At 47.3% G+C, this 20,067-nt stretch overlaps 2 pseudogenes; one reads left to right on the plus strand and one right to left on the minus strand.

Moving 5' to 3' along the window:
* The first annotated feature begins 1,876 nt into the window (after positions 1–1,876).
* On the plus strand, positions 1,877–7,447 carry LOC147205664 (uncharacterized; annotated as a pseudogene).
* Positions 7,448–8,879: 1,432 nt separating this feature from the next.
* The window catches only part of LOC147205665 (uncharacterized), a 33,299-nt pseudogene continuing 22,111 nt past the window's right edge, over positions 8,880–20,067 (minus strand).

A 20,067-nucleotide genomic window follows, 5' to 3' on the forward strand; every position in this document is an offset into this window, starting at 1 on the left:
CTCAACATCTGTAAACTCCTAAATGCACCAACTTCCTCACTCAGCATTGTCCAAGCTTGCTCCTTTTGGCCCGGTCCTGGAATTGTGCACTGGTTGTTGTACAGTTCCCCGTGCCCACAGACCAGAATGACTATTTTATGCTCCATTGTTTCTCAACTCAAACTGCATTGGAAATTGTATGCGTGCTTTTTGTGTGACTGAGTAAGTACCGTATTTTCATAATAATAATAATAATAATAATAATAATAAATTTTATTTATAAGCGCCTTTCAAGACACCCAAGGACACTTTACAATAACAAAAAAAAAAAAAACAATACGGGTTGAGCAGCGGCAGCCAAAACGCGCCAGCGTTCACTCAACCCGGAAGTCAGAAAGAAACCACAAGGGAGGGAGAGGGGGAGAAAAAAAACCCACGCTCGAACTACCCTCGTTTTGAGGTTAATTTGAGTGAGGCAAAAAACTCCTGCACAAGCACATGACAGTTACAAAAGGTCACAAGACATAAACAATGAAGACGGTGAAACAAGGGAATGTATGAAGGAGGGGGTGATGGTGGGGGACTAGCTTCCGTGCATACTTTCATCAGGGGAAGGTCGAGATAGCAGATGTTGTTTTGGTAGCAGGCTGCCCAAGAATTTAAGACAGCCTTGAGTCCGTGGCTTATGTCTCTTTAGTGGCGTCGATCAGCCAAATCCATGATTTCAGTCAATATTTGAGCACGGATTCCAGTTTCTCAAAGTTCTTGACCATCTTGCAGAGACGCTCCAAAACCGCAACAGTTTGTGGTTGAGTACAGTCTGAGTCTGAGTGATGGACATCCGCGCTATGCCATCCTTAGACCGGCAGCCTCTTCACTTCCAATAGAGCCGCTCCCGTCGGTTGAATTTTGCGATAGATCAGGAAACTGCTAACACCAAACAGCAGCATACCTGTTATCGGAAGGCCGAAAATGTAGATGTCATCCACATCCTCAACGGACAGTGTTGACAGGCACACCATTCTCCGCTTTCTCCAAGGATCTAGGGTGTCTTCCAAGGATTTAGGGCAGAGGTGGGCCCGTTGGTCTTTTTAATCCGGCCCGCCGAAGGTCGGTCCACAATTAAGGTTCGATGTGAATTGAATGATTGCATTCATTTCAATTGGACTTGTAATGACAGGCATTTCACCGCCAGGTGGTGCATTGACTTGAAGTTGCAGAACACAGGGAGGGGGGGGGCGGGATCTTTTCGACCACCTAGGACCTCTATCGCTCTACTTCTACTGGTCTGATCACAACCCATCTGCAGAAATGCACAGGCTGAAATAGGTCATCAACAACACTGTCGTCATTTTAAAAAAGTATATTAATACAGTACTTTCATGCATTTGTTCTGTTGATGTTTGATATGGACTGTCAACAAATGCAGATTAATTTTTTTAATGTACCATAGCTCGTGCTGACCTGGCCCTTCTGTCAAATTGTTTTGTCAATGCGGCCCCCGAGCCAAAATGTTTGCCCACCCCTGCCCTAAGGGGACATGGAAGGAAAAAAAAAAGCGAGATCTCGCAAAGTAATGCAAGATCTCGCAATACTTTTTTTTTTTTTAAATGCTCGTTGATGTGCTTGCGGGTCATCGTACGTGTAACCGAAAACAACAATCATGGAGCGTGTTCAACCGTTCGTGAGTTTAATAGAATTTTACTTTGAAATTGGCTTGAAATACAAAGACATTAAATCTGTTCTTGACCTTAAATACGGCTTCCAAATAAGCGAAAGACAGTTGAAGCGAGTGCTGAACCAAAGAGGACAATTTCGTCTGAAAACGTTGGGGGTCCTGGTTGACTTCATTTGCAACCAATTGCAGCATTCCGGACAACTACACGGTTACAGGTGGATGTACAGTAAGTGCAGAGAATATGGACTTCTTGTCAGGAAAGAGGATGTTCGTCTGGTCCTGAAAGAGTTGGATCCAAGAGGAGTGTCGTTAAGGCAAGCAAGACGTCTGAGACGACGAAACTACTTCTCCGAAGGGCCAAATTTTATATGGCACATGGACTCCTATGACAAACTGAAACCATTTGGAATTTGTATCAATGGGGCTATTGATGGTTTTTCAAGGAAAATAATGTGGCTCAATGCCTACACAACAGGTAGTGACCCGAAGTTGATTGGAGGTTACTACATCGAAGTTGTGCACCGTTTGGGGGGTTGTCCTCGAATCGTTCGAGCTGATCTTGGGACTGAAAATGGTCATGTTAAAGGCTTCCAGCGTTTCCTGGTGCCCATACCGCCAGGCAGCACTCTTGATATTGACTTGGATGGAGCCAGCACCGCCAATCAAAGAATTGAATATTGGTGGCGGTTTCTTCGCAGTCAGTGCATGGAGTTCTGGTTATCCCTCTTCACAGACCTGAGAGACAATGGATTCTTTGATGGTGGATTTCTGGACAAAAACATCCTACAATTTTGTTGCATGGGACTTATTCAGGTGAGTTCATACATTCTGATAGACTCATTAGTTAAATGTGTATTTTTGTATGTGAGAGTGAGTTGATGGGAAAGTGGACAGGAACACGAAAGAAGGAAAGAAGATAATGGTGTGTGTGTGTGAGGGCGGGAGGCGTTGTCACAGGGTGAAGATGAAGAAAAAGTGGGGAGTTGTGAGATGTGGTACACATGAGAGGGGAGGAGTGAGACAAAAAAAAGCAGCTTCATGCTATTCTTGTTCATAAAAGCTGATTTGACTGTGCAGCTCTTACTAAATCTGTCTGTATATTATTTTCAACAGGATGAGTTGGATGACACGGCCCTAGTTTGGAACAGCCATCTCATCAGACCCTCAAAGAACATGAATGTGGTCGGACAAACGTGATGTATACGTTACCTGAACTTTATGGTACAAGGGACTTCCTCTCCCCAATTGACAATGAACAAGTTCAACTGTGTAAATGCCAGTGTGTCTTTCATTTGACCGTGTCGTGTGATCCGGATGTATTTGCATTGTGTGCTTTTGTCCCAGTCCGATTTAATGCCAACAAAAGATCCGTATCAGGCTGTGAACTTGTATTTGCACTTCAGAGAGGCCCTCACCATCCATCCATCCATCCATCTTCTACCGCTTATCCGGGGCCGGGTCGCGGGGGCAATAGCTTTAGCAGGGAAGCCCAGACTTCCCTCTCCCTAGCTACTTCTTCCAGCTCTCCCCGGGGGATCCCGAGGCGTTCCCAGGCCAGCTGGGTGACATAGTCCCTCCAGCGTGTCCTGGGTCTTCCTCGGGGTCTCCTCCCGGTGGGACATGCCCGGAACACCTCACCAGGGAGGCGTTCAGGAGGCATCCGAATCAGATGCCCAAGCCACCTCATCTGGCTCCTCTCGATGTGGAGGAGAAGCGGCTCGACTCTGAGCCCCTCCCGGATGACCGAGCTTCTCACCTTATCTCTAAGGGAGAGCCCGGACACCCTGCGGAGAAAACTCATTTCGGCCGCTTGTATCCGGGATCTCGTTCTTTCGGTCACGACCCATAGCTCGTGACCATAGATGAGGGTTGGAACGTAGATCGACCGGTAAATTGAGAGCTTCGCCCTTTGGCTCAGCTCCTTCTTCACCACGACAGACCGATACAACGTCCGCATCACAGCAGACGCTGCACCGATCCGCCTGTCGATCTCTCGCTCCCTCCTGCCCTCACTCGTGAACAAGACCCCAAGATACTTAAACTCCTCCACTTGGGGCAAGATCTCTCCCCCGACCCGGAGGGGGCACTCCACCCTTTTCCGACTGAGGACCATGGTTTCAGATTTGGAGGTGCTGATTTTCATCCCAACCGCTTCACACTCGGCTGCGAAACGCTCCAGTGAGAGTTGGAGAGCCCTGTTTGAAGGAGCCAACAGCACCACATCATCTGCAAAAAGCAGGGATGCAATACTGAGGCCACCAAAACGGACGCCCTCAACGCTTCGGCTGCGCCTAGAAATTCTGTCCATAAAGATTATGAACAGAATCGGCGACAAAGGGCAGCCTTGGCGGAGTCCTACCCTCACTGGAAACGATTCCGACTTACTGCCGGCAATGCGAACCAAACTCTGATATCGGTGGTATAGTGACCGAATAGCCCGTATCAGGGGTTTCGGTACCCCATACCCACGAAGCACCCCCCACAGAACTCCCCGAGGGACACGGTCAAACGCCTTCTCCAAGTCCACAAAACACATGTAGACTGGTTGGGCGAATTCCCACATACCCTCGAGGACCCTGCTAAGGGTGTAGAGCTGGTCCACTGTTCCACGGCCGGGACGAAAACCACACTGCTCCTCCTCAATCTGAGGCTCGACTTCCTGACGAACCCTCCTCTCCAGCACCCCTGAATAGACCTTACCAGGGAGGCTGAGGAGTGTGATCCCTCTGTAGTTGGAACACACCCTCCGGTCCCCCTTTTTAAAAAGAGGGACTACCACCCCGGTCTGCCAATCCAGAGGCACTCTCCCCGTTGACCACGCGATGTTGCAGAGGCGTGTCAACCAGGACAGCCCCACAACATCCAGAGCCTTGAGGAACTCCGGGCGGATCTCATCCACCCCTGGGGCCCTGCCACCGAGGAGCTTTTTAACCACATCGGTGACTTCAACCACAGAGATAGGAGAGCCCACCTCAGGGTCCTCAGACTCTGCTTCCTCCAAGGAAGACGTGTTGGTGGAGTTGAGGAGGTCTTCGAAGTACTCTGCCCACCGGTTCACAACGTCCCGAGTCGAAGTCAGCAGTGCCCCATCCCCACTGTACACAGTGTTAGTGGTGCACTGCTTCCCCCTCCTGAGACGTCGGATGGTGGACCAGAATTTCCTCGAAGCCGTCCGGAAGTCGGCTTCCATGGCCTCACCGAACTCTTCCCACGCTCGGGTTTTTGCCTCGGCGACCACCGAAGCTGCGTTCCGCTTGGCCAGTCGATACCCGTCAGCTGCCTCTGGGGTCCCACAGGCCATAAAGGCTCGATAGGACTCCTTCTTCAGCTTGACGGCATCCCTTACTGCTGGTGTCCACCAGCGAGTACGAGGGTTGCCGCCACGACAGGCACCAACCACCTTACGGCCACAACTCAGATTGGCCGCCTCAACAATAGAGGCACGGAACATGGTCCACTCGGACTCAATGTCCCCCGTCTCCCCCGGAACATGGGAAAAGCTCTGTCGGAGGTGGGAGTTGAAACTCCTTCTGACAGGGGATTCCGCCAGACGCTCCCAACAAACCCTCACAATACGTTTGGGTCTGCCAGGACGGACCGGCATCTTCCCCCACCATCGCAGCCTACTCACCACCAGGTGGTGATCAGTTGACAGCTCCGCCCCTCTCTTCACCCGAGTGTCCAAAACATGCGGCCGCAAATCCGATGATACAACCACAAGGTCGATCATCGAACTACGGCCCAGGGTGTCCTGGTGCCAAGTGCACATATGGACACCCTTATGTTTGAACAAGGTGTTCGTTATGGACAGTCCGTGACGAGCACAGAAGTCCAATAACAAAACACCACTCGAGTTCTGATCGGGGGGGCCGTTCCTCCCAATCACGCCCCTCCAGGTCTCACTGTCATTGCCCACGTGAGCATTGAAGTCCCCCAGCAGAACAAGGGAGTCCCCAGCAGGAGTACTCTCCAGCACACCCTCCAAGGACTCCAAAAAGGGTGGGTATGCTGAGCTGCCGTTTGGTGCATATGCACAAACAACAGTCAGGACCCGTACCCCCACCCGAAGGCGGAGGGAAGCAACCCTCTCGTCTACCGGTGTGAACCCCAATGTACAGGCACTGAGCCGGGGGGCAATGAGTATGCCCACACCTGCTCTGCGCCTCTCACCATGAGCAACTCCAGAGTGGAAGAGAGTCCAACCCCTCTCGAGAGAACTAGTACCAGAACCCAGGCTGTGTGTGGAGGCAAGTCCGACTATATCCAGTTGGAACTTCTCTACCTCACACACCAGCTCGGGCTCCTTCCCTGCCAGAGAGGTGACATTCCATGTCCCAAGAGCTAGCTTCTGCAGCCGAGGATCGGACCGCCAGGGTCCCCGCCTTTGGCTGCCGCCCAGCTCGCATTGCACCCGACCCCTTTGACCCCTCCCACGGGTGGTGAGACCATGAGAAGGGGGACCCACGTTGCCTCTTCGGGCTGAGCCCGGCCGGGCCCCATGGGTGTAGGCCCGGCCACCAGGCGCTCGCCAACGAGCCCCACCTCCAGGCCTGGCTCCAGAGGGGGGCCCCGGTGACCCGCGTCCGGGCAAGGGAAACTGAGTGCCATCGATTTTATCTATCATAAGGGGCTTTGTGAGCCGTGCTTTGTCTGGTCCCTCACCTAGGACCTGTTTGCCATGGGTGACCCTGCCAGGGGCATAAAGCCCCAGACAACTTAGCTCCTAGGATCATTGGGACACACAAACCCCTCCACCACGGTAAGGTGACGGCTCACGGAGCTCAACTCTTTAAATTAGAAGGATTATGTTTTCAGGGTTCAGAGACATTAACTGTTGATGAAAGTAGTTTTCCTTTCGAACACCAATCATATTAGAATGGTATTCATATTCTATTATTTTTAGAGCTGTCAGTTTAGCGCATTTTTATTGGCATTAATTTAAATGAATTTTAATGGGATTAAATTTTTTCTCGCGAGATTAACGCGGCACACATCACAGCGGATGTTACGTTGCTCTATAAATAAACCAGAAACAAAACAACAAGCGCGCTGCACAGGTCTACACCCATATCTGTTTTGCCAGCCACGGCAGCGCGAGACACCGAAAACTGATACTTAAAGAGTTCATGAATGGAAAGTTTACTTTTAAAAAGTTGCCAGATTGTTCCACTGACAAGACCAAATTTACCTGGATGTTTTGCATTCGTAAACTGAGCTATCATCAGAGCACGTCGAGTCTGAAATACCACATAATGGCCAAGCACACAGCTGACGTGAGTACTCCGCCCCCTCGTCTAAGACAGACAGCTATGGATCATTTCAAAGCGAAGAAAATGGATGGCACGACGAAGAACAAATTTGCTGAAGCCATAGCTAAATGTATGGCTCTTGCATGCAAGCCTGTCAACATTGTCCACAGCTCGATTCAAGCTGAAATCATTCGCATTGCATCGAACGACTCCACTACAGATTGCCAGCGAGAGCCATCCATTACAAGCTGTGTACAGAGATTGTATGTAGCGGAGAAGGCTAAGGTACACCAAGTGGGAGAAGACACTGTTTCGGGACAGAAATAAGAGACTAGGTTGATGAGCCTCTGGTGAATAAAGAGCAGGTAGCCTGTCGAAGACGATGTATGCCACTGACGCGATTGTTACTTGTTTGGAACTATTTTGTGTGGAAGGTTAACGTGTTCCGTGTCCATATAAATAAAGCGGGTGGAGCATCTGTGTGTTCGTCTGACAGTGACGTCAGTGTGCTGAGTGCGCGAGTTCAGCGGTGCAGTGGTAGCGACCTCGCGAACACTGAAAGTAAAACGTCTCCAGTGTTGTCATTGAACCAAGTGTAGTCATCCGAAATGATGTCTGCACAAAACCGTAGAGAGACTTGCACGCAAGAAGGACCAACAGAATCAACATAGCCTGACTGCTGTGTTCAAAGCAAACTTGAGAAAAACGAAGTATGCGACGCGGCCGTCCTGGCCAGCTGCACGGCACACGTGCGCTCTGCAGATCGAACCACGTCACGGGGGAAGAGAATCGGAGCGATGAAGACGGTGATAACAAGAATGTGTATGTGCGTGTGGTTGTCCAGTTGTGTATGTGTATGCATGTACAGGTCATAGCTGCTTCATCGAGATCTGCTCATCATGAAGATAGTCCCGGCTTATCAGTCCATGGCCGAGAAGGAGGGGGGTGATGGTGGGGGCCTTAGATTCCATGCGTACTTCCATCCAGGGGAAAGGCCAGATAGCGTTGTTTGTTTTGGAGGGACGGCCGCCAACAATTTCAAACAGCCTTGAGTCCGTGGTCTGTATCTCTTCACTGGCGCAGCCCGAATCCGAAAACTCTTTCCGCAGCGCGGATTCCAACTTCTCCATGTTGTTGTTGATCGCGCGGAGTCGCTCCAAAACCGCAACAATATTGCGGTTGAGCTCAGTCCCCGCTTGAGTCTGGGTGTTGGACATTCGCGCCAAACCATCCAGAATGCCTCTTCACTTCCAATAAAGCCGCTCCCGTCGGTTGAATTTTGCGATAGAACAGAAAGCTGCCAACACCAAACAGCAGCATACCTGTTATCAAAAAGCCAATAATGGAGATGTCTTCCACATCCTCCACGGACAGTATTGCCAGGCACACCGGTCTCCACTTTCTCCATGGATCCAGGGCGTATCCGGCAGCAAATGTCCCCAGAGGGCAAGCAGGCTCCCCACTGCCTGCTCTTTCCGTCGAAAAAAATGTTGTCGATTGCATCGAGAGACATCGAGATGTGCACTTTATAATGTTATATTGCTCTGTTTTGATTCCATAAAAAGAGCTGTTAAAGCAGCTGTTGTGTGACAAAATATTTTTTTTCTCTGTTGTTGATGGACAGTCATATTTTGTGAGAGATTATGTGGGAATAACTGCTCCAAGTGAAAAATGTTCATGTAAAATTGAAAATCAAAATTGTTATTTCAGTAAATATTTGCATTTTGCACATAGAAAACTGATTCATGATTCCATGTTGATGAGAGCATTAAAATGGGGAAAAATAGGACAAAAATATAAAAGGAAATTCAAAAACGATAAAAAAATGTGTGAGGAATCACGATTATTTTTTTGTGAATTTGAGTTAATTATGACAGTTGCATTTTTAATTAGATTAAATATTTTAATCGTTTGACAGCTCTAATATATATATACTGTACATATATATATATACACACACACAGTTGTCAGGTTTAGAGGATGTCCATTTCTAAGTCGTTACTGGACAAGATATTGGCAAACTCTGTGCGGAATTCAGGGTAATAACTGTATGTGCATAGTACTTCAAGTGTGGCTCCACAGGTATGGGCAACAGGCCTTCTGTTGAGTCCACTTTCACTTTTGAAGCATACCAGAATTTTGTCAACACAGATGACAGAGGAACCAGTCCAGAAACGCAGGATTTTTTCAGTTTTGGTTTGATCAGCATTTTTCACATAACGTTGAAGATAGTTATAGGTTACTTGCTCCCCCTGAGACAACACCATCTTGGTTGTTTCAAGCAGTTGCAGCACTCTTTTGCCTGTGGCCTTCTTTGAATCATACAAGGACAACACACTTTCCTTGTCCAGTAATTTGTAATGCACAAGTCGCAATATTGTGGCGAAACAATCAAGAATATATTTGGGCTCTTGTAGAAGGGCTTTATGAGCCATTGTTTCAATGGAAGGCTGTAAGATATTCTTTGGTGGGAGGAATTGGGAACCCATCCTTGTAAATACGTCAAGCAAGTCCTCTTCATCACTTTCCTCCATTGTGCCTTAGAGGCCCTTCTCAACTGCTGACCTCTCAATGGGAGGAAGGTAGTTAAGGAATGATGAAATTAGGACGTCTTGATCAACTGAGTCAATGCCATGGATGCAGGCTCACACGAAAGCCTTTGATAGCCTCACTGGCATGACACCATGGTCGAATAATCCTTTCACCCAGATCCACCCAACCACTTGCCATTCAGCCTCACAGAAATCTGGACTTAGCCTTGGAACACGCTCTGTTTCCCCTTCACACTGTTCAAGAAATTGTTCCCAGAATGCACTGTAACCCTCCCTTGACACATCAGCATCATCAATAGCTTTTTCATTTACAAACTTAATCGTTAAATTGAATTCCATTATGCTGTTGTCCATAAACACAGACAAAAGATCATCAACAACCTTGATCCTACAAATGGATGCATGCCATGGTGTCCTTGGATCTCCTAGATTGTTAGGTGAGGTTGAAGGGGATAGCTGACTGCTTGAAATTGAGAACAAGTGTTGCGGTAAACGATGTGGTCCACTGTCCTGTAAGAATAAAACATTAAACAAAAACATGAAAAAGGTAGCAGAGGTGAAATATGAACGCAACTCAACTGTATTTCTCGAGCACTTTCAAACAGCAATCGCTGCTGCATACAAAGTGCTGTACATGGAGCAACTAACATACAACAGTCAAGCAATAAATCAGTAACAAAGATGGTAGATAGCACCAAACAGTAAAACTAAGACCAAATCTGAGTCATGCTGAGTCAAATGCCAAAGAATACAAGTGAGTTTTGAGGTGGGTTTTAAAGATTGGCACCAAGGGGGAGGTCAGTGGGAGGTCATTCGAGAGAGAGGGACCAGCAACGGAAAAGGCTCGATTCCCTCTGAGCCTCCGTTTAGTTCTAGGTACTTCTAATAATGTCTGGTCCGCAGACCTCAGGCGCCGGGCAGGTGTGTTGGGGCGGATGAGCTCAGAGAGGTGATTGAAATGATGCCGGGTCCTATAAATGCCTGGCAAGGACCAACAAACTACGGTAAGCACTCAAGGGAAAATTGCAGTTCAAGACTAACATTAAAGCGAGCTGTCAAATAATTTCAAGGAAGGTATTTTTGAAATTATAGACAGTATTTTGGTTTGTGGGCCGCCTAGTGGTCCAGTGGTTAGCGCGTCAACCTCACAGTGCAGAGGTCGTGGGTTCGATCCCGGCTCCGGATGCCTGTGTGGAGTTTGCATGTTTTCCTCGGGCCTGTGTGGGTTTTCTCGGGAACTCCGGTTTCCTCCTACATTCCAAAAACATACTTGGCAGGTTGATGGTACACTCTAAATTGTCCCTAGGTGTGAGTGTGAGCGCGGATGGTTGTTCGCAGAATAGCCTTCTGTTGGTCAATGGGAAACGGACAATACAGAATGCCAATTGGTTGCATGTCGCCACGGATCACTACTATCCACTCGTTTCAGTGGGAAAAGGGTATTATTATTTTACTCAACAGTTGTGTAAAATCACTAAGCAGTTTTAAAAAAGCATTCAGGATTACTTGCAGTAAAGCTTACCTGTGCAGTCTGCGCTCCCTCCTCTTATAGGGTGTTAGTATTTCTACCTTACCCCAATGATTACTGCCACCTCATCCTGATCTATTCTAACAATGCTGCCATCTGGATCCCATACAACTGTATCTGCTTCTTCAAATGTGTCATGACAGATATACCCCAGCTCTGTTTGTGAGGAGGCATTGGGAACTGCTCTGTTCAGGTCAATAATTTCAAAGCAAGCATCAGAGAAATCTTTGGAAATTGGCAGATTACCGTATTTTCACGACCATTCGACGCACCGTATGGTTGGGCGCAGTCTCATTAATGGGTGCTATTTCTGTATTTTACACATAGACAAAACGTACTGTATTATTGGGCGCAATTTTAAAGTGGTAAAACATACGCCAGCTTAAACATACGGCATGCATGCGCGCACGCTAAAAACACGTTAGCTTGTAGCATACGGTAGCATGCCAAGACATACAGATACAAGCTAAAAACACGTTTTTAAAAAGGCAACGGAAAACTGAGTTCCGTTGTATTTTATTTAGCCATCGTACAATGTACTCACGTTTTTCGATCAATCATCACCCAGAAATCCATCAAAGTCCTCTTCTTCTGTATCAGAATTGAACAATTGCGCAAGTACCGGTAATCCATCAAAAACGCCGTGTTCCCTCTCGTTGTCAGTCACTCTCATTGCCATGTGGCTCCACAGAAATGATGCCGGCTTTGCCAAAAACTCGAACAACACTGCAAGCAGACACGTTCGTCCAAGCAGCCACAATCCATTCGCAAATTGTGGCGTAACTCGACCGGCGCTGCCTCTCACTCTTTGTAAAGTTGTGTTTGCCATCGATCATTCATTGTTCCCATGCCGTTCGCAACTTTACTTTGAACGCCCGGTTGATGCCGATGTCCAGCGGTTGGAGTTCTTTAGTCAAGCCTCCGGGAATAACGGCAAGCTCAGAGTTCATTTGCTTGACTTGGTTTTTCACCGCTGCTGTGAGATGGGCATGCATGCCAAAAGCATAACAGATGGCTTGAAGTTTGAACTGAGCTTCGTAGGCGTGTCTCTTTGTAGAATTTATTTTCGGGGGGTCTTAGAAACCAAAACCGAAGTTGTTTTGCAACAATGGTACCTGGTACCAATTGGTACCTGCTTGTCGCGTCCCTTTAGCGTCCACTTACACGCCCACCCTTCACTGATTGGCGGACTTCTTCCCCGCATGCCTGTCACTCACGTCTGCCTTTTCTCGCTCTTTCTCTCCATATATGTACATATACACGCCCACCCTTCACTGATTGGCCGACTTCTTTGCCGCATGCCTGTCCACAGTCACTTCCGCCTTTTCTCTATATAAACAGCGTGTCGGCTGTCAGTCAGGTTTTGGAACTCAGCGCATAGACAAGACGCTCCGCATCATAAGGCATCCTGTCCATTTTGGAGAAAATTTTAGACTTTTAATGGCGCCTTATAGTCGTGAAAATACGGTACTAACAACTTTGAAATGAGGCTAATTGTAGCAAAGTATAATGTAGCTAATAAAATTCCAGTGTCAGTATGAAAATCAATTTGTCACTAGCATAGGTGTTGCTATTTTTGCCCGGCAATCATCTCTATAGTGAGCGTTCACCAAAAACTCAAAACACGTATCCAAAGAATACAACATCTAAATCACATGTATCATTACTGTGAAAATCCACTGACATGTACGTGTTCACCTTTTCTTTTCGCTGGCCATGTTGTTGTTGCCTGTTGTAAACTGGGTGGATTGTGTATTATTCTTGTCGTCTGTGGAGGTCTGGGTCTGTCTTTGTGCTGTCGGGCCATATACCCATTGTCTGGAAACCTTTCATTCTCCTGAACGTGCAAATGTAGGGCTAAAGAACAAGACCAGACATAAGGGATGGTATTGGTATTAGGTCTAAGTCAGTATGCAGGGAGATAAAGCCAGGAGAGGAGCATAAAGTGTCCGCCTTCATTCAAAGCAGGGCCTTCCTGTGAGGAGTTGTTATTCCATGCTTGTGTTTCAAAAAACATGTATGGTAGCTTCAAAATTGTCCACAATTGTGATTGTGAGTGTGAATGGTTTTTCGTCTTTGTGTGTCCCGTGATTGTCTGGCGACCAGATCGCCCTGCCTACTGCCCAAAGACAGCTGTGATAGGCTTCAGCAGCCCACAACCCCAGTTTGGATAATAGATTTGGAAAATGAATGGATCAGTCAATCAATCAATCAATCGATCAATCAATCAAAATTTATTTGTAGATCCGAAGAGAGCATCTCATAGACCTCTCTGCACCAGGACCAGATCGCAGGCCACTAGTGATGAGCCCCCAGTGCAGCGGTGCTACAGGTGCCTGCACTTAAAGCAACTGGAGATCCAAGAGACAGGACCGTGGCCACAGCGCACCACAGCTCCCGCAGCAGAGGGCTCCCTCTGAGGAAATTTAATTAAATAACATGACTAAAACTAACTTTTGTAAGCCATGATTCAGGATACTGAGATAATGTACTCTGAATGGTCGGTTGCTGCAGGCAGTGGAATTAGCTCTCTGGAAGTCTCTCATTCATCCGTACAGAGATCCTGGCGTTAAAAATGAACTGACAAGTGTTTTCAGCGAAAAAACCCCCAACAAAATACATGAAATTGTCACAAACAGAGGCAACACAGGATGGGTGCCCTCTACCTTCAGCCGTGAGAGCCAACTGCGAGTCCAAGTTCTTATATACGTCCTTGACGGCATAGATTTGTAAAGTTAAATCTAAAATTACAGTTTTGTTTTTCGACTACTCTTCCTCTCCAGAGTCCAAACATGTTTAATTAATTATTATTATTACGATAAATTTGTCTGCTACTTTGTTGTTCAAAAGTTGGATGTTCTCCACTTTAATGTGGTTCTAGGCAGACGTCTGTAGAAAGTGGAGTTGAAAACCCCAGCACCTAAATCCGATGTTAAACACACTAACCTTTTCAATCTTAGGTTAGTTTAGCAATCAGCATGGCTTCTCCATTTTTCCTCATCATCAGTTCAAGTGACCGATACTTGTTCTTTGTGTAGCTTATTTGCCACCATGGAGGTGACAATTACTCCCTCTGGAGCCGACTCCACAATGTTTTCAGCCACACGAGTAGCCAGCGAAACGTGTCAGCAAGCAGAGCTTGCTTTGATGTGGAGGTGACATAAGGGGTGTTCACACGGCACACATTTGCTCCGGCGCTGCACCGATGTATTTTGTTGCGATATATTTTGCACCGCAGCAAATTTTGTGGAGCGTTCACACGTACAAAGCCGCTCAGCGTGTCAGCACCGGCACAGCGTCGGTGCAGCTCCACATGAGTTCACACGGCAGTTTCTGCAGCGGAGGAAAACGACAGAAAACAAATGAGCTGTCGTGTTGGTTCTTTTTAAAACTTATACACAACTCAAGCAACTGCTGAAAAGGCACGTCCTTCTCCTTCTCGGTCTCCGTGCCTTCTGCTCGCGAGTGACTGCCCCTGAAAACGTAAATCAACGATGACTTCAATGACACTCAAAAAAGCAAACATGTAATGCGCCAAACAGAAAAATCAAGAGAGGGAATCACAAAATAAATTCTATGGGGGACGGGGGGTTGTGAACACACAACAAAGGAACAAACTACACAAACAACTCAGAGACAGTCCAGTCTCCTACAAAAGGAAAGATGACGTTTGGGGACTATCTCTCCCCCCCCCCCCCCCCCCGTTCTCGTTGAGATGGTATAACCCAAGAGGTGCTTGCTACAAACACATGACGGAAGTCCGACAGAGCACGAAATCAACGCATTCTCGCCGTACGTAATCAACTCTTCTCATGCGTAGTGAGGCTATTCCCCCCTCGTTTTATATCAATGCTTTTCGGCAACTGCCCACTTTACGGCCGTGACGTCGCGCCGTCGTAACATGACCCTTTGGCTGTGGTTACATGCCACATTCACTCTGGAGCAAATTTTTAAACCCCCTCCCTGAGGTGGATCAAATTTGATCCGGTGTAAGCTGTTTTCCAGGGCGACGCCGGAGCAAATCTTGCCGTGTGAACACCCCCATAGACATAAAACGTTAGCAGGAAGCAAGATTGAAATGTTTTCTCTGATAAGATGTAACAACTGTCATTCCCACGTTGTTAAAGTCTGTAACTGACATAGAAAGTGGACTCGCACAAACTGTTGTCAATGTAAATAAAGCACCAGTTTTGCTGTACTGGAAGTTCCACCTTTATTTCACGCAAAGTCTCTGTGGGTGTATGAATAAGGTGGATACCGTATTTTCACGACTATAAGGCGCCATTAAAAGTCTTAAATTTTCTCCAAAATGGACAGGACGCCTTATAATGCGGAGCATCTAGTGTATGAGCCGAGTTCCAAAGCATGACTGAGAGCACCTCTGGCCGACACGCTGTTTATATAGAGAAAAGGCGGAGTGAGTGACGACACGCATGCTGAGGTCCGCCAATGAGTGAAGGGTGGGCGTGTAAGAGGACGCTAAAGGCACGTCCCTAGCAGGTACCAGTCGCCAATGAGTGAAGGGTGGGCGTGTAAGAGGACGCTAAAGGCACGCCCCTAGCAGGTACCAGTCGCCAATGAGTGAAGGGTGGGCGTGTAAGAGGACGCTAAAGGCACGCCCCTAGCAGGTACCAGTCGCCAATGAGTGAAGGGTGAGCGTGTAAGAGGTGAAGAGAAAAACGTGAGTACATTGTAAAAGGGCTAAATAAAGTACAACCAAATTCAGTTTTGCTTCCGTTGCCTTTTTAAAAACGTGTTTTTAGCGTGCGTGCATGCATGCCGTATGTTTAAGCTGGCGTATGTTTTACCATGCCTGGCTGCGCCCAATAATACAGTGCGTTTTGTGTATGTGTCAAACACAGAAATAGCACCCGTTACTGAGACTGCGCCCAACAATACGGTGCGCCGAATGGTCGTGAAAATACGGTAGCTGAAACTTTGCTCAGGTTCAGGTTGCATTCATTCCATCAATATCTCTTCTTGACTGCATGTGTGGTCTGCTTCTCTGTGTAGCAACAAAAGTATATATCACAGAGAATTAATATGACTATCCACTAGAGGGAATTTTAAAAACATATACAACATAAATATATAGATAGATTTGAACCAGGTAAAACCACAAGGAACTAAAAAAACACAGAGGCACACTGCATACACACTTCATTAACATAACCTTTATTTGTCCCACACAGGGGAAATTTACAGTCTACAGCAGCAAGATTGTGGGTAGAAAGAAGAAATAAGAAAAACAAAGTGTTTGCATTCACAAAATAAATGTTTCAGTTTCAATGTACACCGTTCAATTAAGTGCAATATAAATATAGATATAGATAACACATTTTATGTTTTATTCAGCAGCCTGACAGCAGTCGGTAGGAACGAGCGGCGGTATCTCTCCTTCTTGCAGCCCACGTGTAATAGTCTCTGGCTGAAGGAGTGTGGGTGGGACTGTCCATCATTGCTTTTAGCTAGCATCCTCGTGTAGCCCACCTCCTCTAGAGTGTCTAGGGAGCAGCCCAGGACAGAACTGGCCCTCCTGACCAGTCTCTCCAATCTCTTTCTGTCCCGGGCCGAGATGCTGCCTGACCAGCAGACAATGCCATAATGGATGGCCGAAGCCACCACCGAGTTATAGAAAGTCTTAAGGAGAGACCCCGTGAGGTAGTCTGTAATCCATGCTGTGAGGTGGTGGTCCACTCCAGCGTTCTGCAGTTTGTCTCCCAGTAAGTTGGGCTGGATGGTGTTGAAGGCATTGGAGAAATCAAAAAACATGATCCTCACAGTGCTCCCAGCCTTCTCCAGGTGTAACAGCACTGAGTGAAGGAGGTAGATAATGGCGTCCTCCACGCCGATGCCGGGCTAGTAGGCAAACTGCAGTGGGTCCAGTGCCGAGCTCACCAGCGGTCGAAGGTAGTTATTGCTCAAGGAACGAAATGCATCTTCATCGTTCATATAAATGTTTTTTATTTTCTGATTGATTGCAGTCACTATTTCCGAACAGCTAAATGCATGATCAAAGTGTTTAATACCTTGCTGACATTCAAATCTCACAGCAAGCAATTTTTCTTTAATTCGTATTGATTGCTCTGGGTAATTTGACCAAAATGCAGAGGGAAGCGTAAACCAATCCTGGATAAATGGATAATGCTTGAAGTTATTATCATTGGGCATTTTATCCAAGCTGTTACTTGCTAAGATACAGTACACCATTATGGCATTCAGTACCTTTAGGCAACCTCTTACATATATACTCAGGCAAGCAATTACAGATTTTTCCACACCATTATAATTTACTTGTCATCATTCACCAATGTTAATGGAAGCAGACCACAAACCCATTATTCTTTTAAATCGTGGTTAAATTGCATCTCTTCTCTAATGCCTCCCCAATTTACTCATGTCCCTTTGCCACAAAAGACAAAGCGTAATTCATCGACCCATAACACACACACACACACACACACACACACACACACACACACACACACACACACACACACACACACACACACAGGTTATTCCGAATTCAGAGTACCATAGCAGCATTCCGCAGTCACCATGTCAGACTCTAAGTCTTGCCACAAAATCAATAACCAAGGCTAATGCACTAATGCAGCCATAAAATTGTGGTAATGGAGTAAAAAGCGATATGACAGCATTTAAAGAGTAATAATAGAAATACATTTATTTGTGTTGCATCTTTCCTACAAAATAGCATCCAAAAGAGATTGGGACATTAAATCATCTCAAAATCTGTTAAACTTCAATGCTTTTGCTGCCACTCTTAGTGGAGCAGTTCACAGCTGACTTTCATACAGCTTTTTCAATTTTGAGTGTGCTCTCGATGCAATCATCTTTCAAACCGAATTCTAATGAAGTTGGGACGCTGGGTTAAACATAAAAACAGAATAAAATAATTTGAAAATCATGTTTAACCTGGGCGGCCTGGTTGTCGACTCACAGTGCAGAGGTGCAGGGTTCGATTCCAGCTTCGGCCTTCCTGTGTGGAGATTGGATGTTCTCCCTGTGCCCATATGGTTTTTCTCCGGATAATCCGGTTTCCTCCCAGCTCTTGTCCAGCTCATACCCCTTTCCCACTGAAATTAGCGGGTAGTAAGATCCGGGGCGACACACAACCAATTGGCATATTGTCCCTTTTCCCATTGACCAACAGAAGCCCCCCCCCCCCCCCCCTTCCACCACTTTGCGTCTGGTTACGTCACCATGCTGCGATTGCGAAGATGATAGTGCGACAGATTTCTTGGTGATAAACAAAGCAACATGGAAGCGAGTGTTCTTTCTTTTATCATGCTTTTTACCATCTTCAAAATGGTCGAAAAGCAGTGGAGGATCAACTCTTTGCTACTCCTGAGACAACAGCTTAAGGGGCGATCTCCTAGCTTTGTTTTGGGGGGTGAGCCATATACGAGGCCGATGGCGCGCGATGTTATGACTCATCACGTACCGCCCTATGCCATCACGTAATTCCCGGGAAGTCCCGTGTTAGGCTTTCACACTGCAAGCGGAGGCGACCTGAGGCGATCACAACCCGCCTTCGATGGCGTGCTGGTGGACATGGATCGGCACTGGCCAGTGAGCCTTTCCCACTGCCCAAAAAAGTATGTTTACCCGTGTTTTTGCAGCAGTGGGAAAGGGGTCTAGTCAGTGCAAATCATGTCCATAATGATTTTAGCAGAATCCGTACAGCGACAGTTGACACTGACTAGAAAGAAGAAAGCTTGACATGCTGACATGTCACTTGAGTAATTTGAGTTGATATACTGTGAGACGTCAAGCCTATATGACAGAATGAAGGACCAAAATGGAAAAGAGCCACAGCAACTGCATAGGAACAAAGATGAATGAAAGCAAGGAACTAAACACAAATAAAACTGACGAAACAACAAGGAGAACCTGGACAAGGCACTAACTGAAAGAGGAGGTGATTGGGTAACACAAGGATCGGGTAAACGAGCACAAGTGGGCACAATAACCGAAAGAGACCGACACAAAATAACACAAGAAAAACATGAAATGAAATACTCAATCAAAACCAAAATCAAAGGTGGATCGTGGAAGACGAAATAAGAGGTTCTTTGTTGGATCAGTCCGGTGGGCGTCCAGGTTGAGATGAGTGGAGATTCTTGGCAGGACTACTCTGGTGGCTGTCCTGGGGTCCAAACATGAGGTGAGGGCGGCTGTAGGGCTTGCATCACTCAAGCAGATTTGGAGCGCAGCAGCAAAACATGCGCAGCTGAAACTGGATCAGAGGTGCCCACAGGCTAGCACCACTGGAGCATGACTACAGGGCACCTGTCGGGCTTGCACTGCTGGAGGAGGGCGGGAGTAAGGCTGCAGAGCTTGCACCACCAGAGGAGCGACGGAGGCCAGCTGCAGGGCTTGCACCGCCGGAACATGGTGGGAGAATGGCTGCAGAGCTTGCACTGCCAGAACATGGTGGGAGGGCCGCTGCAGGGGTTGCATTGCCAGAGCAAGTTCAAAGGGAGACTGTAAGGCTGGCGCTGCTAGAACAGTATAAGAGGGCGAGTGCAGACCTTGAGGGAAGCCATACTGCTTGCACCGCTGGAGCAAGGTTGGAAGGCAGCTGCAGGATTTGTGCCACCGGAGCAGGGTCAGAGAGGGAAGATAAAAGATGTAAATCACCTGAAAGATATCAGAGGGCCACCGCCAGTATTGGGCCGACAGAGCAGTTTCGCTGGGTGGCCCCAGAGCTTACGACACTCGAGCAGGCACGGAGGGCGGCCACAGGTTAGCGAGGTGGCCCCAGGGCTTGCGACACTAGAGCAGGTTGTGAAGGCGGCCGCAGGGCTTGTGTTGCAGGAGCACGGTTGCGGCCTCGCACTGCCAAGCAGCTGGGGCACGGGCCTGCTGTTGCTAAGACGCATTGACAGGTGCCGAGTATTGTTGAGGTAGCGGAACGGGGACCTGGAGCTCTCGAGGAGCCAGGGGAGTAAAGTCAGTGATCATGAACAAAAAAACGTGACAAAACTTGACAAGGGCTTGAGTAAGGAATGGGGAAAAATAAAAATCTGTCAAAATGTGAATCTGAATAAGAAAAGA

This window comes from Hippocampus guttulatus, chromosome 4 (genome assembly GCF_054856545.1).
Source record: "Hippocampus guttulatus isolate MCC_2025c chromosome 4, RoL_Hgut_1.0, whole genome shotgun sequence".
Lineage (NCBI taxonomy): Eukaryota > Metazoa > Chordata > Actinopteri > Syngnathiformes > Syngnathidae > Hippocampus > Hippocampus guttulatus.